Source organism: Filicampus tigris, chromosome 2 (genome assembly GCF_054856515.1).
Source record: "Filicampus tigris isolate MCC_2025a chromosome 2, RoL_Ftig_1.0, whole genome shotgun sequence".
NCBI lineage: Eukaryota > Metazoa > Chordata > Actinopteri > Syngnathiformes > Syngnathidae > Filicampus > Filicampus tigris.
This window is the reverse complement of record NC_141218.1, coordinates 34027429-34050363: the sequence shown is the minus strand read 5'-3', so window position 1 is coordinate 34050363 and position 22935 is coordinate 34027429. Positions and strand designations below refer to the sequence as shown.

General features: G+C 42.5%; 1 protein-coding gene across 2 annotated transcripts in view; it reads right to left on the bottom strand.

Moving 5' to 3' along the window:
• The window catches only part of LOC147152102 (insulin-like), a 70037-nt gene extending 68270 nt beyond the window's left edge, over positions 1–1767 (bottom strand). Inside the window, exon 1 of one of the 2 annotated variants that reach the window (XM_086023745.1) lies at positions 1614–1767. The gene's annotated coding sequence lies outside the window, so the exon portion shown is untranslated. The remainder of the gene's footprint in view (positions 1–1613) is intronic. The other variant, XM_086023747.1, reaches the window with a different exon arrangement.
• Positions 1768–22935: the final 21168 nt, after the last annotated feature.

Here is a 22935-nt window from a genome sequence, read left to right as displayed (position 1 = left end):
TTACAAATGACCACTTCAACATATCAAAAGGATTAACCTCTCCGTGGCTGATTTATAAGAATGAGAAATGAGCATGACCTACATAGATTTATGCTGGGATAAGCGCACACTGCTTCTTTGCTTAAACAAAACAAAACATAGACAAAAACACTGCTTCTTAGCTGATCACGGTTAGGACGAGCGAGGCATTTAACACCAGTCAGGATATTTACAGAGACTGAAGTGGGAATGAGGAGACGTGCACATTTATTTGGATGATGAATGGCCCCAGTTTTTCGACCCACAACACGCCGTGGAATGTAACAGCCGAAACGGTACGTTCCAATGCGGCCACACTCGGCTGTGCAGTTAGCATCCTCACTGGAACCTTTTGTTTGCTGAACATTGACGCTTGCTGGCGGCTGCAAGCGGTGTCGGACAACGCACGCGACTGCTTGGGAAGCAACCCCGCGACATGAAGACGCAGGCTCATAATCACCTCCACATCGCGACATAGTCTTTTGAGGTGGGCATTTTAGTACTGATGTAATTTTTACATGCAAACCTATTATATAAGTGCCAATGTTAAGCTCATCCAAGTGTCCCTTTAAAATAGTCGTTGATTAATCTAATAAATGATTAGTTTTCGATTAATGAATGATATTTACACCTTGCGAGTTACTAGCTAGCAAACGGCGCCTATACACTAAACTGCAGGTGACACACTTTACATAACACCGCGGTGTCATTCATTCAATTCCCAAATGTTGCTATTTTGCGTTATTCAGCTACTATAATATGGTGAAATGCAAAGTATTGTGAGCACAAAACTAGCAGGAAGTATGGGCTCAAACATTTATCATGTGGTGTGTTACTACAGGTTGAAGAACGTGGGCTGTTGTGTTGAGTGAACAGCTAACAGTGGCAAAACAAAATGACCCAGTTGGATACAATATATTCCAGCCAAAGAGATTATATTTTTGCTTCTCAAACAGGATACATACATACAACATACTTATAATGAAGATGCTGGACAGAGAAGCATGCATTTTTCAGCAAGGTGTGGTTTCATGAATTCAGCAGACATTACCTCTGCATTTGAGAGCAGAGACAACAGAATGATTTTTCACCATTTTTAAGCTTCATTTTATATACTTTGTGATTTTGTTAATCATTCAAATTTGCTGGGGTTGTTAACAATACTTTTCTGTGGCATGTCAAATTCACGAGACATTTATTTTTGATTACTAAAACTTTCTTTTTTTTTACAGGGAATATAAAAGAGACATAACATGTACTCATCAAGTATCATATTAACATGACAGTGAATTGCTTTCATTAAAAAAATATTTGTATAAGCCTAACTCATGATTGATCCAGCATTTTGGGGTCAAATATAAGCTTGATCACTTGCATGAGAAAGGGCTGTCCCCAAAAAATGATTTCAGGAAGGGAGGCAATACAGTGTGTAAAGTTTGCTCTAATTCTTGTTCCTTGAGAAACCTTTAATCGCCTGTGTAGCAATGATTTTATATCAGGTGAGTCAATTACTGAACAAGTTAGTCATATAGATGTAGCTTGTTCTATAGTTGCTTTTATGAGTTTCCGGTCCTGAGGAGAGAGAGATGCCTTACCTTGGTTGAGTCGCTCAGCACGTCAGTCGGGGCCCTTCTACCAGCGATGCTGGTGACCCTCAACAAGGCCTACCATCTTTGTCCCACCTTGATCATCAGAAAAAGCAGAGAGCCGATCCCAGCCTACATGAGGTGATCGAACAACTCGAGACTGGTGAGAGAGTGCCTGTGTGTGTGTGTGTGTGTGTGTGTGTGTGTGTGTAGAGAAGCTTACACACACATCCCACCTAAGCTGCCGCCTTCTTAGTCAATATCACAATACAATTAAATGCATCATCTAGTCATCTAGGTCCCTTTGTTGTTGTTGTATCGAAATTCAATTACGATTACTACACTCCACGATTACAAAATTGGCATAATCGTAAATTACAATTATAAATATTTATTTATATCCATCCTAGATACGTCCCAGGGCATCAGTCCTATCATTCAAAAACTCCCTTTCCGCCTCCAAGAAAAATGGATTACTTCAGCATCCACCATTCCCAGTCTTTGTGAAGTTTGTGTGTGACAAAGCTAAAACTCTCAATGACCCAAGTTTTGCTTCTTTGCTCTCTAATAATAGCCCAAGTTCTTCCAAACCAGACAGATGGAATAGGTCCAGCACCAAGACTGCATTATCTCTTCGAAAAACGGAAATAACTGCTCCAAGTGACACCAACGACAAAACGGTGGATGACCCTGACAAACAGTGTCCACTTCACAACAAGCTGCACTCTCTCTGGAAATGTCGTTGCTTCAGAGCAAAGACACTGGATGATAGGAAATCATTTCTCAAAGAAAACACAATTTGTTACAAGTGCTGTTCCTCTGTCAACCACATGGCAAAAAACTGTGACACCAGTGTACAATGCAATGAATATAAGAGCAACCAACATATTACCGCAGTTCTCCCTGGACCAGCACCATGGAAAATTCAAGCTCCAGACTCAGCAGCTCCAGAGTCAGCAGCCCCAGACGAGCATGGCGGGGAGCAAGCAGAGACCACCACTTCAGCCATCATATCCAAGTGCACTGCGATCTGTGGAAAAGGTAACAGCTCACGCTCCTGCTCCAAAATCCGTCTCGTAAAAATCTATTTGCGCCGCTACCCTTCAAACCAAATAGGTGCAGACTACCTAACAACCGAGACCAAGCAGTTAAACGTCTCACTTCACTTTGTCATATGCTAGACAAAAAGACCCACATGAAAGAACATTCCTTTAATTTCATGCAGCAAATGTTTGAATCAGGACATGCTGAACCAGCGCCACCACTCGACAGTGACCAAGAGTGTTGGTACTTACCAATTTTTGGCGTGTATCATCCGCGCAAACCAAATCAAATACGTGAAGTATTTGACTCTAGCGCCACCTATAAAGCTGCTCTTTTAAGGATTTTAAATGATATTAGGTATACTGCAGACGTGAGAAAACTCACAGTCTTGGTGCTACTGGATCTAAGCGCTGCTTTTGATACAGTAGATCACCAAATTTTATTAAATAGACTTAAAAACCTAGTGGGCATCTCTGGTACTGTTTTTAACTGGTTTCTCACAGACCGATTGTTTTGTGTAAGTATGGATACTTGTTCCTCGAGAACCCATGAAATTAAATGTGGGGTTCCCCAAGGTTAAATTTTAGGCCCAATACTTTTTAATCTTTATATGCTTCCCCTTGGGGGTGTCATCAGGAGACACGGCATCAGCTTCCACAGATATGCTGATGACACACAGCTGTATATTGCCGTGTCTCCTGATGAAACAGGACCCATTGATACCCTTTTAAATTGCATTTTAGATATTAAGTCATGGATGGCAGAGAATTTCCTACAGCTCAATCAGGACAAAACTGAGGTTTTAGTTATCGGCCCTGAAGGTAAGAGAGAGAAACTTTGACCAAAACTACAAGATTTTAAACCCTCAGAATGTGTGAAGAATCTGGGCGTCATCTTTGACTCTGAGCTCAGTTTTATTCCTCATGTTAAAAATGTAACCAAGATAGGTTTCTATCACCTTAAAAACATCACCAGAGTCCGCCCGTTTCTCCCGTTTCAGGCTAACACGGAAGTGCTGATGCATGCTTTTATTTCCTGTCGTTTAGATTATTGTAACGCCCCGCTCTCTGGCCTCCCCAAAAAGAGTATCTTTTCTTTACAACTACTCCAGAATTCAGCCGCTCGGGTGCTGACGAGAACCAGAGGGCGGGAGCACATTACACCAGTTTTATAATCGCTGCATTGGCTACCCGTGTGTTTCAGGATCGATTTTAAGGTACTTTTATTAGTTTATAAATGTCTTAATGGTCTTGGGCCATTTTATTTATCCAATTTGCTTTTATCATACCAGCCCTTGCGGATTCTGAGGTCCTCTGGCGCCGGCCTTTTAATTATTCCAAGGGTGAGGACCAAAACGCATGGCAAGGCAGCATTCAGCCATTTTGGTCCTCAACTTTGGAATAGCCTGCCAGAGGACGTCAGGTCCGCAGAGACTGTTGATGTCTTTAAGGGGAAGCTCGTGACACACCTTTTTAGTTTGGCTTTTACCTAATTTTAAGTAATTTATCTTTTTTTTTGACTCAGGATTCTTCTTCTCTTAGTTTACTGATTTTAGTTCTTCAATTATATTACTGTTGTTGTTAGCTTTTAGCTCCAGTGTTTCCTCATTGGCGGCCCCCCGCGTTGGGGGGGTGGGGGGTGGGGTTGGCTGCCCTTCCGGCAGGGGCCGTCATCACAGGGGCTCCTTGGGTCCGGGTGGCCGGGGGCCCCTACACTTTGTGTGGGGTCCACCCGGCTGATCCGGGCCGGGGGTCTCTGAGATGGTGGCATTCCCTGTGGCCCGTGGACTATCATTCCCCTCAGGGTGAACGAGCCCCCCTTGGGTACCCCTTCCCATATGGTTCCTCTGTGCCTTGTCATGTCTTTTTTAACAAAGCTTATACGGTTGTGTGCTTTGTGTGTATATTTGGGGTTTGTGTGTGTGTGTGTGTGTGTGTGTAGGTGCGAGTGCTGATGTACTGGCGGATATGTAACTTTGAGTTTGTTGGGAGGGAGGGCAGGAGCGGGTTTTCCTTTTTATGTTGTTTATGTTGTGTTTTCGGACATTTTTACTGGACAGCACTTTGAGTTGCATTCTTTTTGTATGAAAATTGTCATGTCATCTTCCAAACCGCTTATCCTATATAGGGTCGCGGGGAGTTGCTGGAGCCTATCCCAGCCGTCAATGGGCGAAGGCAGACTACACCCCGAACTGGTCGCCAGCCAGTCGCAGGGCACACATAGACACTGTCACTGAGCGGGAATCGATCCCATGCTGCCCGCACACAACTCAGGCGTGTGTACCACTACACTATCAGGGACTGTATGAAAAGTGCTATAGAAATAAATTTGATTTGATAAAGACACCTCTTTGAACAACGGCTTATTGAGTGGCCCTGATATAAACAACACGCTCATCGGGGCTCTCCTGCGGTTCCGCAAAGAACCCGTGGCAGTTACTGCAGACATAGAACAAATGTTCTATTGTTTTGTCATTCATGAATACCACCGTGACTTTGTCCGTTTCCTGTGGTACGAAGGCAACGATCCAACCAAGACAATCAGAGAGTACAGGATGACTGTACATGTGTTTGGAAATAGTCCTTCTCCTGCCAGAGCGATATATAGCCTCCGGAGAGCGGTGCAGGTCACACAAGAAAAGTACAGCGAAGAGGCCAAACAGTTCGTTCTAAAAAACGTTTATGTTGACGACGGGCTGGCTTCCTTTCCTTCACATACCAAAGCCATCCAGACTCTCAAAAGCATGAAAGAAATGCTTTCCGACTCAAACATCTGCCTGCACAAGATAGCTTCCAACAGTCCTGTTGTAATGGAAGCATTCCCGTCTGACGAACGGGCAAAAGAGCTCAAAAACCTTGACCTTGGAGCAGAGCCCCTGCCACTCCAAAGGAGTCTAGGACTTAATTGGGACTTGCAAAATGACTGTTTCACCTTTCTCATGTCACAAGAAGACAAGCCATTCACACGAAGGGGCCTTCTCTCAACTGTTAACAGCTTATATCAATCAATCAATCAATCACATTTTATTTATATAGCACTTTTCATACATAAAAATGCAACTCAAAGTGCTTTAAAACATTCAAAGCAAAACATAGAATTATCTTCAATCAAAAGAAAAGATAAATTATTTAAAAGTTGTTGAAAGCCAAACTAAAAAGGTGTGTCTTGAGCTTCCTCTTAAAAATATCAACAGTCTCTGCAGACCTGACATCCTCTGGCAGGCTATTCCAAAGGTGAGGACCAAAATGGCTGAATGCAGCCTCGCCATGCATTTTGGTCCTCACCCTTGGAATAAATAAAAGGCCGGCGCCAGAGGACCTCAGGATCCGCGAGGGCTGGTATGATAAAAGCAAATCAGATAAATAAGATGGCCCAAGACCATTAACACATTTATAAACTAATAAAAGTACTTTAAAATCGATCCTGAAACACACAGGGAGCCAATGCAGCAATTTCAAAACTGGCGTAATGTGCTCCCGCCCTCTGGTTCTCGTCAGCACCCGAGCGGCTGAATTCTGCAGTAGTTGCAGTGGTGAAATGCTCTTTTTCGGGAGGCCAGAGAGCAGGGCATTACAGTAATCTAAACGACAGGAAATAAAGGCATGCATCAGCACTTCCGTGTTAGCCTGAGAGAGAAACGGGCGGACTCTGGCGATATTCTTAAGGTGATAAAAACCAATCTTGGTTACATTTTTAATATGAGGAATAAAACTGAGCTCAGAGTCAAAAATGACGCCAAGGTTCTTCACACAGTGTGAGGGATTAAAAATGTGTAGTTTTGGTAAAAGCTTCTCTCTCTGACCTTCGGGACCGATAACTAAAACCTCAGTCTTGTCCTCATTGAGCTGTAGGAAATTATCTGCCATCCATGACTTGATATCTAAAATGCAATTTAAAAGGGTATCAATGGGTCCTGTGTCATCAGGAGACACGGCAATATACAGCTGCGTGTCATCAGCATAGCTGTGAAAGCTGATGCCGTGTCCCCTGATGACATCCCCGAGGGGAAGCATATAAAGATTAAAAAGTAAGGGGCCTAAAATCGAACCTTGAGGAACCCCACGTTTAATTTCATGAGTTTTAGAGGAACAAGTATCCATACTTACAAAGAAATATCGGTCTGTGAGATAGGAATAAAACCAGTCAAAAACAGTACCAGAGATGCCCACTAGATTTTTAAGTCTATTTAATAAAATTTGGTGATCTACTGTATCAAAAGCAGCGCTTAGATCCAGTAGCACCAAGACTGTGAGTTTTCTCACGTCTGCAGTGCACCTAATATCATTTAAGATCCTTAAAAGAGCAGTCTCCGTACTGTGGTTCATCCTAAAACCAGATTGATATTTCTCCAAAATATATGGAGAAATAGAAATATGACCCCCTTGGGTTTGCAGCCCCCATAATTATGCAAGGCAAAGCTCTCATCAGGGAACTTTGCACAGAGAACTGTGAATGGGACAGCCCACTGCCCGCAGAAAAAGAGGCACAGTGGAAATCTTGGAAAAACTTGCTCATTGAACTTGAGAAATTACAAATCCCCAGACAGTATGTGAACACATCACTCCAGTCTACCTGTCAGACGCTTTTGCATATTGGCTATAGCAACAGTCGCGTATCTTCGAGGTATAGACAACAAAGGCCATGTTTATGTGGGCTTCTGCATGGGCAAGTCGAAATTAGCTCCCAGACAAGTTCACACAGTACCTCGTTTGGAGCTATGCGCTTCGGTTCTAGCAGTAGAACTGGCTGACGTACTGCTGGAGGAACTTGACATTGAAATTCACAAAGTAAAATACTACACTGACAGTCGAGTAGTCTTAGGCTACATCAACAACACAAGTTGAAGATTTTGCGTCTACGTCGCTAATCGAGTTGCTCGCATCAGAAAATCATCTGATCCCAGTCAATGGCACTTTGTAAGCACCGAATGCAATCCCGCCGATCATGGAACACATCAGATCCCAGCTTCTCTAAGCATTACAAACTGTTCTACCGGACCCAACTTCCTAATGAAAAGTGACACGGAGCACTGCACAACCAGACAACTTTGAGCTTGTTGAGCTTATCAAAGATGCTGAAGTTCGACCACAAATTTCTACTTTCGCAACCACAACTGTGATGAAATTGCTCGGCTCTCAAAGGTTTGAACGCTTCTCAAGCTGTAAGCGTCTTACACAAGCCATTGCCACACTCATTCAAAAGATCAGTTCCATTAAAAAAAATCCTGGGTCAAATGAGCAAAAGTTGGATTTACTAAACCAAGCCAAGTTAGTCATTGTGCAGACAGTACAACATGAAGCATTTGAAAAGGAAATCAAATCTACTAAGTAAAGGAGAGGACATAACGAAACACAGTGTATTGAAAACCCTCAGTGTGATTCTGGACAAAGAAGGACTGCTGCAAGTGGGAGGACGTGTGTCTTCTGCAGAAATACCTCAAGAGCAGAGCCAGCCCATAATAATCCCCAAAAAGCATCACATTGCCAGTTTACCCGTTCATTTCTACCACGAACAGACCACACACCAAGGCAGACACATCACAGAAGGAGCCATCAGGTCCACTGGACTGTGGATTCTTGGAGGAAAAAGATTGGTGTCAAACATTCTAAACAAATGCACAATCTGTCGCAGGCTGAGAGGCCAAAAGATGGCAGACATGTCACCCGATCGTCTCACTCAAGCCCCCCCTTTCACACATGTTGGAGTAGATGTGTTCGGACCATGGAACATTACTGTCCGTCGGACAAGAGGTGGAGTGTTAGAGAACAAACGCTGGGCAGTGATGTTTACCTGCTTAGTCACACGAGCAGTACATATCGAGGTTGTTGAGTCCCTTTCAACTTCGAGTTTCATAAATGCTCTCAGAAGATTCCTGGCCATAAGAGGCCCAACCAAGTTCTTTCGATCAGATTGTGGGACCAACTTAGTTGGAGCATGCAAAGAGCTTAAGATAAATTCAGATCCAGAGCTCCAATCCTACCTCAGTAAAGAGACATGCACCTGGAAGTTCAATCCTCCTCACTCCTCTCATATGTGAGGGGTGTGGGAAAGAATGATTGGTGTATCTCGACGTATTTTGGATGCCATGTTGTTGAAAGTCTACTCTCCAAACCTTGCTCATGAAGTCCTTGTGACACACATGGCAGAAGTAGCAGCTATAATGAACGGTCGTCCATTAGTGCCTGTTTCAGCCGTCCCTCAACACCAAGCGCCCTTCTCAGGCAGAAAATCTGTTCTGTCCCTGTTCCACCTGGAGACTTTGATCCGAAGGACTTGTACCACAAGCAGTGGAAACAGGTGCAAGGTCTTGCCAAATCATTTTGTAAACGATGGCGGGAGGAGTATCTTGCTACACTTCAACTAAGGAGAAAATGGCAAGTAGATCAACCAAACCTTGCTGTTGGAGACGTCGTCCTCGTTAAGGACACTCAGGCCAAGAGAAATGAATGGCCCACTGGACTTGTCATGAACACTTATCCTGGTCTAGATAGGAGAGTGCGTGAAGTAGATGTACGGGTGATTAAAGAGGGCACTCCTAAGGTGTACACTAGACCTATTTCAGAAATTGTGTTATTGGTTAAAGGTTAAGAGTGGTATAGCAGTATACCAGGCAGGGAGTGTACTGCCCTCTTGTGGAGAAAGTGTTGTTTTTTTGAGTTTGCATGTTTTTTGACCTTCGAGTGCTACCATAGTGCATTGTAGTCCAGCCAATGCTCCTACATCGCTAATCCAGAGTGTTGAAGCCTGTAGAGTGTTATTTTGGCTACAGAAATATTTGTCTGTAAGTATACTATTGTGAGGAGTGTTTGCTTGCATGAGGCTACAGAATTTATGTTTCAGTTACGTTTTAAGTTCCGAATTTGATATAAGTTACTAGTCGCTAGGTAGCGCTAGCATCCCTCTGGCAACGCCTCTGTAAATTAGCATTATGCTAACGGTACGCTAATGGTTGGCAACGATCCCATTTTTTTAGGGTTTGCACCTAATGTCCGTGGCTGATTCAAGTCTATATTGTTTCAAACTATGTATAACATGATTGTAATGTGTCGCTATGTTTTGTATGTTACAGTTTTACAGTTAACATCCAGTAAAGTGCCAAAACAGGAAGAAGCTTCCTGGTCTTAATTGGATAAGATGTTAGCTATCTGTAAAGCTAGTTGCTAAACACTAGTGAAGACAGAATAATACAATTTTAAAGTAACCCTCCCTAACCCTGGTCGTGTGGTAGAAGAGGCTTTCCTAGTATAAATGGGAACATTTATAAATGACAATGTTGAGGCAAGCCATGATGAACAGCTTTTGGAAGTTGCATTGGAGGAACATGAAGCAATGTGGCAACTCCTAATGAGAAAAGCCCAAAGGAGGAGCTGAAGGAGAAGAAAAAGAATTCAATGAGGGACATGAAAGTCCCAATTAAAGATAACTGTTACTTTATTTTTAACTTTCATTTGCACGGACTAAGAAAACATGTCATACTTTAATTCAAATGTGAATAAAATAAAGCACTTTGGAGTGAACATTTTCCTCTGTGATGGATACATATGCAGATTTGATCAGATGAGTCACAGTATAGGATAGATGTGTCACAGATGTACTACCACTTTCAGGAATTATGTTTTTTTTTATTAATGCACTTTACTTTATAAAATGATCTCCTCCTCGTTCTAATCACAATCAATCCTCCACATTCTTCTTGTCTTGAGACAAATGTAAAGTTAGGGTGGGCCATCTTTCAGCCACAGAGACTCTGTTTGATCGATGGATGTGCACACTTGCAAAAGTAATTCTGTTTCCATTCAAATGGTTTGGGTGTGTTTATCTAACTTTACATGCACTGTGTGGTTTGTGTATTTTCAATTGATTATATCAAATAGGGGCGACACGGTAGTTAGCACGTCCGCCTCACAGTTCAGAGGTCGTGGGTTCGATCCCGGCTCCGGCCTCCCTGTGTGGAGTTTGCATGTTCTCCCCATGCCTGCGTGGGTTTTCTCTGGGTCCTCCAGTTTCCCCCCACATCCCAAAAACATGCATGGTAAGTTGATTGGACTCTCTAAATTGCCCCTAGGTGTGAGTGCGGATGTTTGTCTCTATGTGCCCTGTGATTGGCTGGCAACCAATTCAGGGTGTCCCCCGCCTACTGCCCGAAGACAGCTGGGATAGGCTCCAGCACGCCCTGCGACCCTTGTGAGGATAAGCGGTATTGATAATGGATGGATATACAAAATAGTTGGGTTTCATGTGCAAACTAAATGGTGAATAACTGTTTTTCAACTGTTCAAAATGAATCGGTTTGTTTTGTTGATGCAGTCTCAAGGTTCAAGGGTAATTTCCACTGCAGCGTAAGTGTTTTGGGGATTCCTGAGACATTCCAGTATGTGCTGTGTGGATCCACATCCTGCTGTGCAAGACAAGACTGGATTAGAATGGACTAGATTAACCCCATTTTCATCCCTGTGACTCCTAATGTGTTGCTTTGGATAAGAAACGGATACAGGCAGGTAGGATGGCGGCTAATGCACGCTTGAGGCAGTGCAGGGAGCCTTCCTCTGTGTCTTCTCTCCTCAACGGCTCCCAAGCCTCGTGCAAAAACTTTATTCTGGTTCAACAACAAAAGAGAAATCCTCTCTGTCAGCACAATTCACTGTTGCCAGGCCTGAAAATAACCCTTCAGCAGCTATACACGCACATGCACAAATCAGAGCATTATTGGATAGAACTGGTATTCAGTGGTGCTGGTGACATCACACTTGGCGTATGTGAAAAGGTGGCTCAGAAATGGATGAGCTCCCTTGATGAGGCAATATTATTCTTGTGATCAAGAAAATGTTCTGTCAGGTGTTTGCAGGCTAGATGACACAGCACAGACTGTGTTAGGGTCGCACAAAGTGAACTATTTTATATTTTATATGCATGGAAGAATAGATGCACAGCAAGAATGAAGAGAGTAGCTGGGAGCTGATTGGTTGACACAGGAAGTTGGGTGGGGCTAATTAGGCCAGAAGGATATTCCTGCAGGGTTAATGAAAACTCGGACGAAGTTACCACCTTGAGATGAATTACCCGCTGCAAAGAGTTGCAGTGTATAAGAAATTCGGATTCATTCTCCACAATAAAAGACTCTGTGAATCGTATCTGCTCGCTAGCAGGTTTTGTATGCTACTTTATACCATCTCCTCCCAGCTAACCAAACATGACTTGTCTGTTTCTTCTTTGCTTCATTGATGCTGGAGCAAAAATAAATCTAAAATGACGTCTTGTCGGCGGCACGGTGGTCGACTGGTTAGCACGTCCGTCTCACAGTTCAGAGGTCGTGGGTTCGATCCCGGCTCCGGCCTCCCTGTGTGGAGTTTGCATGTTCTCCCCGTGCCTGCGTGGGTTTTCTCCGGGCACTCCGGTTTCCTCCCACATTCCAAAAACATGCATGGTAAGTTGATTGGATACTCTAAAAATTGGCCCTAGGTGTGATTGTGAGTGCGGATGTTTGTCTCTGTGTGCCCTGCGATTGGCTGGCAACCAGTTCAGGGTGTCCCCCGCCTACTGCCCAAAGACAGCTGGGATAGGCTCCAGCACGCCCCGCGACCCTTGTGAGGAGAAGCGGTACAGATAATGGATGGATGGATGGATGGATGACGTCTTGTCATTCCCAGATTAATTTCTGATCGAACAATATTGCTTTTCATCAAACAAAATGCTTGTGTAAGAAAAATATTTCCACAGGATTGCATGTTGTTGATGTAGGAATCGTTTATCTAAACTCATATTTTATGTTTATCAAATTATTATCAACAACTGCTGCTCAGACTGGGACCGGTGTAATTCGGGGGTGGAAAAAGCACAGTGGGCCGCTCTGTTATTTTATCTGGGCTATCGAGCGTTTACATCATGGATGAGCAACTTGCGGCTGCCCTGGACGGAAGATGTTCTTCTGCTGTTTCTACTTGTTCTTTTACGCAGCTGGAGTAGCCAAAGACTTAGCAGCTCCACTTTTAACCAAAACTATAAAAATAAAGACTGTACCCCCGTGGAGAGATGATGCAGTCAAGACAGCAAAAAGAAAATGCAGGAGTGCAGAGAGGAGGTGGAGAAAAGGTGAACTTACAGTGCACTATGAAATATTATGTGAACAACTCAAATCGTACAATAAAATAGTCAAACAGGCAAGAACTTCTTATTTCTCAAACCTCATCACAGTTCATAAAAGCAACCCCAGATTCCTCTTCTCCACCTTCGATCTCTTAGCCAACTCCAATTTTAATAAGTCTCCACAGAGACCAACAGATGCTCTCTGTGAGGACTTTGCAGACCACTTCAGAAGTAAAATTTATGACATAAGGTCCAGTCTTTTAGCCCGTCAAAACATAAATTTTAGTACACCTGGACAGTCACGTGGAGGTGCTGATGCATGCTTTTATATCATGTCATTTAGATTATTGTAACGCCCTACTCTCTGGTCTCCCCAAAAAGAGTATTTCTTCCCTACAACTACTGCAGAACTCAGCTGCTCGGGTGCTGATGAGAACCAGAGGGTGGGAGCATATTACACCACTTTTAAAATCGCTGCATTGGCTCCCCGTGTTTCAGGATCGATTTTAAGGTACTTTTATTAGTTTATAAATGTCTTAATGGTCTTGGCCCATCTTATCTATCTGTCTTGCTTTTATCATACCAACCCTCGCGGATCCTGAGGTCCTCTGGCACCGGCCTTTTAATTATTCCTAGGGTGAGGACCAAAACGCATGGCGAGGCTGCATTCATTTTGGTCTACTTTGGAATAGCCTGCCAGAGGACGTCAGGTCCGCAGAGACTGTTGATATTTTTAAGGGGAAGCTCAAGACATCTTTTTAGTTTGGCTTTTAAATAATCGTTCTTAGTCTCTTACTTTTTTTTATCCAATCTCATTGTTTTATAGTTCTTAGCTTCTTTTATTGCTTTGTCTTTTTAGCTTTCTTTGTGATTGTCTTTTAGCTTCATCCAGTTTTCACCTTCAGTGTTTCCTAAAGGGGGGCCTCCACGCTGGGAGTTGTGGCTGGCCTCCATACGCTATGTTTAGGGTCTGCCCTGGGGGTCTTTTGGTGGTGGTGGTACTCTTTCCTAATATGGTTTCTCAGTGCCTTGCCATGTCGCTTTTCAGGGTTATATGTGTGTGTGAGTGCGGGTGTGCTTGTGGATGTCTGTCTTTGCGTATATTGCGAGGGACGGAGGGAAGGCGGGAGCGGGTTCTCTTTTTATGTTGTACTTTGACGTTTTTAATGTAGAGCACTTTGAGTTGCAACCTATGTGTGAAAAGTGCTATATAAATAAAATTTGATTGATTGATTGATTGATTGATTGAAAGAGGTAGCAGCAGAAGAAGAGCGTCCTCTGTGTCAAGGCAAAGTAAGCTCGAGTGAAACAAATCACGGTTGTATTTTGCTTCTTGACTATTGTTAAATAAACACATTAGAAGATAAATGCTCATTTTGCATTTCCAGTTTTCCAATTTTGAACGAAAAATGGGAGGTGACACGTTCTTGTCCAATGGAAATGGCAACACCGCCTCCTAGGAGAGACGGGCCTTTTGACGGTTGTAAATGACTGACTTTGTCTCAAAATTTTCAGCGTGACTGAATATGCTGAATATGAACACACACGCAACATTAAAAACACTTGAAAATCAGAGACATATTCATGGATCTGAAAAACATGGGAAAGTCACGGATATATTTGTGTGAATAATTTTGAGGCAAATCATTCCCCATACCCGCGGATAAGTGCTCCACTGCCGAGCGCCCTGGGCAAATAACCAAGGCAGCTAGCTGCTAGCCAGTAGCCGCTAATGCTGGCGTGTATGTCGACTTTGTAACCTGTAAAATACATACTGCAGAAAAAGATATTGCGGTTCATGCTTCTCAGTCCTCCTATCTCTATATTACAGTTTCATTTTGTTTATGATGTTTGTTTAAAAGTGTTTGCATTATTTTGAAAGTGTGTTTAGAGACCATTAAAAAATAGTGCCAAAAAGTTTAATAAAAACATGCCCAGGGTGTATATAACAGTGGTGTGCCGTCAAGGTCTGCAAAGCCTACTCTGCCGGCCTAAATATTATCAAAGCACTGCTATGGCCTGCATTTAAAACTGCGCATCTATTATTAAAATATTGCATACGTTTATTCTTATAATGGAGTCGTGCACTGATAGTGTAGTGGTACATTCATCTGACTTCAGTGCAGATAGTGTGGGTTCAGTTCCCATTCAGTGATGGTGTGGAAGTGAGTGCGAAAGGTCAACCGTCTCAGTGTGTGCCCTATTCTTACTCGCAACAAGCTCAGGGTGTAGTCTGCCATTCGGACAAAGTCAGCTAGGATAGTCTGCAGCAACCTTGACCCTGAACGGAATAAGTAGTGTAGAGGATGGATGGATGCATGATGCAATGCAAGATAAACAGTTTAACTGTTTTTGTCACCAGGCACCGTGGGTACTGGTTTCTCGAGCTTACTAGTCACAAACCATTTAGACCAGACAGAATTTTACATTAAATTTAAGTTGGTTTTGGTGCAGAGCAAGCTTTCTACCAATCCAAGTACTTTCACCTATTGGGGCACTCAAAACAACCTTATCTTTTGTTGAACAGTTACTATTAGACTTTTCGCCGATCTGATCGAGTGTATCGAAATCGGTCTATTCTGCATCTTACGGAAAGTCGCTGATCGATTGTAAAGTAGTTTTGGGGATAAAAAGTCTGAAAGTCATTTTATTTACATCAAAATGAACTACATACCTACCTATGTTGTTAATTCTAACATCTCTTTAATTCAAAATACCTTTCATTACCTATGTTTATAATTTTAACATCTCTTTAATTCAAAATACCTTTCATCATTCAGCGTACATTATGTAAACTTCAGGCCACGCACATTCAGCCAATCACAGATGCAACCAGCAGGCAGTTGCGTTGTTTGAATTAAGACAAGACACACTAAACATTTGTTGGACAAGGATACGAAATATATTGTAGTCATATCGAACGTGAGTTGAGGTATACTCGCGATGCGATTACATATAAAGTCAATACGGTTTGCGTGGAAAGAGGCAAATCTGTACAGCTAAATTGGAGCCAAACGGCTTCGAGAATGTACGACTTCGTCACGTACACGGCACGGCACATACACGCCAGGTAGAAAGTGGACAAACAATGCAAGACAAAATAATCAGTCACTGATAGTGTAGTGGTACACACGCCTGAGTTGTGTGCGGGCAGCTTGGGATCGATTCCTGCTCAGTGATGGTGTCTGTGTGTACCCTGTGACTGGCTGGCGACCAGTTTGGGGTGTAGTCTGCCTTCGCCCATTGACGGCTGGGATAGGCTCCAGCACCTCCCCGCGACCCTGTATAGGATAAGCGGTTTGGAAGATGACACATGACACAAAATAATCATTGCGGCCTGTGGGCACCGGGACTTGTACAACACAGCCGGTTTCCAATTGGAGCCAAAAAAGAGCAGGCGTAGGCTTCTTGGCTTAGCTGTAAGTAAGTGTATGGACTTGTTCATAGCTGTTGACAATTTTAGCTAAAGCCCAAGCCACCTGAATGACTGGCGATATTCAATGCTGAATGCATGTTCTTTTTTTTCTGATGTTGTAAACCTTACTTACATGTTATATTTAATGTTTATTTGTGTTCTTGGAAGAATTTAATAATTTTTTCAATGCATTTTCCCTATACTGTATAGCGGGGGTCGACTGTAGAGTCAATATACAAATTGTTTGGATAGTTATATTGCTCCATTTTCTCATTGAATCAGTAACCGAGTATCGTTTATTTCACAATCGCTGACCCCAAAAATCCTGATCCCGTAAAGCCTAGTTGGTGTACATTACATCAAGCAACTACACATGGCCTTCACTAGCTTCTGGGTGTACTTGTGTCACAAAATTCAGGAAAACTAGTACAAATAATATTGAAATTAACAACTTTAGAAGAGAGCAGTTATCTTGTTTTCCCCTCATTTCCAATAACACCATTTCTTTCGTTCATATTTGTTGCAAAAACAAAGCTTCTTAACATTCATATTTTGAGTGTTTTGAGAGAGGAGAAGAGGAATTGCGCTTTCAATACAGCGCCATAAAATGCCAGAAGAAGCACAATACTTACCTATTTCTGCTCCTTTATGTTGTATAAAATATGTAGATTTATAGTGAGGGCTACAATTTATATTCATAGTTTTATTTTATTCATTTTAGCTTATACTTCAGTTGCTTGTATTTCATTCAGAACAACTGAGAAAAAAGTAAGAGGTAAGAAAAAGCTTGGAAAAATAAAGCATGCATTTGTCACGTTGGTTAAACTTGATGTTACAATGTCTCCCTTCATGCATTAAATGTCAGGTCTTAGAAGAGGAGACAGTGAGTGTGAAAACAGGGGCACGTGCAATGAACAGTAGGGCACAGCAATTGAAGCACAGAGTTAGTCTGGGGAATGTATCACTGAGGGAGACATTAGGACAAAAATAAGTTGTTGTGAAACTGATTTGTACTTACTATGCTAATAGCAGTCATGGTGCAATTATGTTTTTTCTTACTGAGTTCTGTTTTTTTTTTTTTTTTTTTTTACGTCTTCCCAAGCCCGCCTGCATAATGACTCCTTTCCACGTACAATTACTCTCTTCACCCCTACCATCTTTCATCAGGTTTTCTCTTTAAACTTTCTCCCATTGCCCTGAAGCCATCATCCCTGAGAGCCTTTCCGCTCACCTACTCAGTGTTCCTAGTAATTCCCTCAGTACTATTGAGAGCATATAAATGCACAGTACGTGCTTGCGCGAGGGCTGACTACTTTGGCCGCAGTTAAGTCAGGTATCTTTCTCTGGACTTTGGGCCAAAGGCCACAGCAGGTGTTTCATCAGGATCCACAGAGATTGGATAGAAGTGCAGCGATGGCACTTTTCCTACATCAGTCCCTGGTCTCCTCAGCACTCCCCCTCATCCCCACAGCCTCAAGGGATCTGCGTGGATAAGGATTTGAGCATCTCCGGATGCCACTTTGCATAAATGTTTAATAGCAGAGAAAACATTAGCATCAGTAATTAAAGCAATAATTTAAGCTTAGACGCCATCAACGGACCAGCTCCTTCAACGCTGGAATAACACCAGCGCAAGACTGTAATCAGCTTTGCTTTGATTGGACTGCATTCAGGCACCGAATGTGTGTGTGCGTGCATGTGCGTGTGTGTGTGTGTCTGTGTGTTCTCAATTTCGAACATTTGCCTGCACATTGCAGAACTTTGTGTTTGCCTACCTTCTGTGTGGGGCACTTGGCAAATAGCTCGTGCTTGCTCTTGTTCCAAATTGATCCAGCACTCCCTTATGGCTAAACCCACGATTGATTGGGTGCAAGGATGTTTAGTCACACCTAGTGTACAGCATGCATGTTAGGCAAATGGCATTGACGATGCTTTGGACAGTGTCAAATATTTCCTGGAGGAGGTCAAATATTGTCTCTGACTTCTCGCAGGACGCATGATGTTGTTCTATATCATCATCTGTGTCTTGTGAGTTTCACCTCACCCATTATTTTCCTCTAGATTCAACATCCTAACCTTTCTAAGTGCCTGGGACCTCTGAGACATTGCCCTGCAATTGTTTTCATTAAAGCGCCATGGTAGCAGCACGGGGGATGACCTTTGAGGAGGAGTGATCTGTTTTTGTTTTTTTTCGACTGTCATCAAAAATCGTTTGGAGTGCAAGGAGGTCAGCCAGGCTCGTATCTTGCGTTTAATGGCTCCTTAAAGCTAAGCCCCCGGGATGAGTAGACACACACCCAGACACGCACAGAATGCAAGGGTGTCTGTAGCTTATCGAAGACTTTGCTCTGGTCACTCCTTTTGCTTGTATTTCGTTTCCCCTGTTTTCCTTTATTCCCCTGGAAAATAGCAACACAATATCATGCATTACAAAACATAACTACTCCAGCATGACTCTCGAGCCTCTTTTACGAAGAGAGCCCACACTTGCTTTTTACAGAAAACGGTATACAAAATGGTGTGACTATGTGACATTAGCTTCTCCTTCTGCCTAACTCTTCACCCCAACCACTGGGCCGCAGACCGGTACCGCGTCGTGGGCCACTGTGGGATGCAGAGATGAATGAAAAAAACAATTACAATACTTCCGGTTTATTCATTACCCTAGGCTGAAAAACTCTTTTATTTTTGAAAAGTGTCCAGATTCTCTCCGTTATATCCGTCTATGACTGACCATTGACACATGTCAAGATGCTAATTACATACCACAAACATTAAACCCGTTCGAAAAATTACCATTAAAAATACTAGAAAGTTTCTTTGCAACAGGGAAAAGGCCCAATGAGGATTCACCACAAGAGTCTATGCCCAAGAAGACAATGAAAGGCGCAGTACACAAACAGTACCAGCAGACCTACTTGAAATATGGATTTATCGCGACAAGTGAAAAGTCATTTAATATTGGTGAAAAAAATGGACTATGGATTTATTGTTGTGGCATTGCACCCTCGTACTTGTAGTTTTAATTATGGAAGGTAGATTGAGTTGCCTTGTTTATCAAACGTGTTATATAGCTGCTTTAAAGCAGTCTTAAATACCTCCACTTGCCGTTCATAACTCTCCGTTTTTTAAAAACAAGTCTTAAACGATGCACCTTGATTGACATGTTTCATGTTGAATATTGAGTTTTATATGATTTCTAGACTGTATGCATGGGTGGAGGAAGTCCATTCATCAATTATCTGTACCGCTTATCCTCACAAGGGTCGCGGGGCGTGCTGGAGCCCATCCCGGCTGTCTATGGGCAGTAGGCGGGGGACACCCTGAATTGGTTGCCAGCCAATCGCAGGGCACACAGAGACAAACATCCGCACTCACAATCACACCTAGGGGCAATTTAGAGTATCCAATCAACTTACCATGCATGATTTTGGAATGTGGGAGGAAACCGTAGTACCCTGAGAAGACCCACGCAGGCACGGGGAGAACATGCAAACTCCACACAGGGAGACTGGAGCCGGGATCGAACCCACAACCTCTGAACTGTGAGGCGGACGTGCTAACCAGTCGAACACCGTGCCGCCCGGGTGGAGGAAGTATTTGTCAATAATAATAAATATTATTATTATCATTAGTTTTATAATTGCCAACCACAAATGACAACCATAAGTGAATGAACTCAACTCCTACTTCATAGTGTGAATTCAAGCAAAACTCTAAAACCCCCTTCAACTTTATGTAAACATCCAGGGGCTTCATATGCATTGCAGACTAATTGACAAGCTATTATTAATAGTATGGAACTCTGTGCTGTTAGCTGGTTACAGCTAACTATAATTGTAACTAAACTTTCTCGTATGCAGGATTCTTAACGTTGTTTTCCTCAGCCCTGTCTGCTAGGTATAAGACATGCATCAAATGTACAGTCCAGTAGACCAGGGAAGCCCAAGTCCGGTGCTTGTGAGCCCCTATCCAGCCTGCTTTAGATGTTTCCCTCCTCCAACACACCTGAATCAAACAATCGGCATCATTACCAGGCTTCTGCAAAGCTTGCTGATGAGCTGATCATTTGAATCAGGTGTGTCGGAGGGGGGGATCATTTGAATCAGGTGTGTTGGAGGGGGGAAACATCTAAAACAGGCAGTAAGGATGCGTTTTAGGACTTGGGCACCCATGCAATAGACCAGGGGTCGGCAACCTTTTACACTCAAAGAGCCATTTCGACCCAGTTTCCACGCAAAACAAAACACTGAGAGCCGCAAGAACTTTTCAACATGTGTGTGTGTGTGTATGTATATATAGTATGTATGTGTGTGTGTATATATATATATATATATATATATATATATATATATATATATATATATATATCTTTACACTTGCAGTCCATGCATGTTTCAGAAAATTTAATTAAATTTACTAAATGAACACATTTTGAAAAAAAGCGCAGAGTTGAAGGAATCTTTCAACTGAATGAAAAAGCTGAACATAAATTATCCATTTAGCAAACAAAAATGCATGTATTTAAAATTACTCTACAGTGGAAAAAAGATCGCTATTTCACTGAAGAGTGTAAATAAATATTTGCAAAATAACTGCCTGAATATTTATTTGACCTGGTTAATGGGACTTGTGCTCCTGAACCTTTGCGCACATGCAGTGTCTGGAAATCAGGGCTGGGAAGCCATTTTCATCTTTACACAGGACTGTAAGCTGCCGTCTTTTTAAGAAAAATATTTTTTTTAATGTGTAAGCGTTCATATTACATTATAAATGCGACCTCGGTCTCTTTTCTTGTGTGAACATAATTGCGCCACTAAAGTGACCCGCATACGCAGAAGAGAGGTCACTCACGGCGTTGTGTTTACGGAAGTAAAGGTGGTGCAGCGTGTCGGGGAATTCCGACAGTGGAGCCATTCGGTCAGAGGTAGAGATGCAGTATTTGGGGGCAATGATGAGGCGAGGCTTTTTCGATCTCATTTCATGTAGATGTCACTAAAGATGACGTCACGTCATAACCGCGCGTATAAAATGAGCCGATTGAGTCATGGCTGTATTACTACTATCACCAGAAATGTCCACTTTATTATGCTTCATGTTTCAAGTGGAATTAAATTAAAGTAAAATATAAAGTCAACACTGTTACTCAAAACAACTGCAGAGTCGTTGTCAACACTGATTACTCCGCCCGCGCGGAGCGCATTTTGGGCTCCTGACATCAGTGTCGGATGTATGCGACCTTGAAGTTCAGACTGTGGTCGCATTGAAAAAAAACAAATCTGATAGGTATCCAATGTAGGACCACATATGAAAGTGGTCAAAAACTTTGACTTACTAAGAAGAAAGACGTGGTGCACCTTTTTTAGACAAATAACATCAATCGGACACTTATAATTTATTCCGCAAGCCACGCAGAGCCATAACATAAGGATGAAAGAGCTGCATGCGGCTTCGGAGCAACAGGTTGCCAACCCCTACAATAGACTCTAATAGCGACAAGTTCAGGAGCAACCATGGTCACATGGAAAACATGGTATGGATTTTCAGTAATAGACGTTCAAGTGGAACGGATTGGAATTGGATAATGAAGCATGACAAGGGCTCTCTCCACCTAAAGTGAAGAAAATCAATTGATTTCTGATTATATAAGTAATTAATTACAGTCCATCCTTCAAATTATTTTCCTCATGTTGCTTTTAGTCGGCAGACTCGGCAGTCTTTGCTACCCGGACACTAACAGAAGCTAGTGCCACTGCAAGTGTCACGAGAGGATCGGGATTTGGACCCATACGCAGATGTGACACGGAAGTTAAAGAGTAAAAAGTCTTTATCCACAAAAATACAAAGTAACAGAGATCATGACTGGGAGAGAGTTTCCATCCTCACTCGGAGAAGGTATGACGTACTGACAATGTGTCACTGTCTAACTCAAACTTTTAAACTGTAAGACTTCAGGCCATAAAGGACAAAGCATAAAAGGACCATAGCAACTGCAGAGCAACTGATACATCACGTAAACAACCAGTCATAACAGCGGGCATGGCCGTAGTGAAAAAAGTGAACAGTGAAATGGTTGACCGGAGTGGGGTCGCATCGGCGCTGCTCACACCTACTTTTTTGTTGTTGTTGCCGTCCAGTGCACCCAATACTCCACTACTGGGTCGTTTGACATCAGATAGCATGCATCCAGCAGCATCATTGCAGACGTGTAAGTCAAGTCGAGTCAAATTTATTTATATAGCCCTTAATCACAGGAAAGTCTCAAAGGCTTCACAACTAAGAGATCTGAACACATTACATCAGTTTCAAAGTCTCTACACTAGCTTCCTGTCACTTACAGAAAGGTTTTTAAAACTCTACTGATTTGATTGTTTACAAATCCCAGAGCGGTTTATGCCCAGAATACATCTATGACATTTTCAAAGAATGTAAACCCAGCAGGGCGCTCAGATCAAAGGACTCTGGTCAGCTAGTCCAGACCAGAGTCCAGACTAAACATGGGGAGGCAGCATTTAGTTGTTAAGATGCATAAAAGTGGAACAAGCTGCCAGTGGAGATTAAACTTTCACCAAATGTAGACATTTTTAAATCCAGGTTAAAAACATTTCTGTTCTCATGCGCCTATGCATGAAATCTGCACAGTATTTTTTATTTATCTTGCTTTTAATCATTTCAATCTAAAATTCTTTGTGATTTTGATTTTTGTAATTATTAATGTTTTATTTCTCTTTCTGTAATGCTTTTGATGTTTTATGTAAAGCACTTTGAGTTGTCTTTTGCATGAAATGT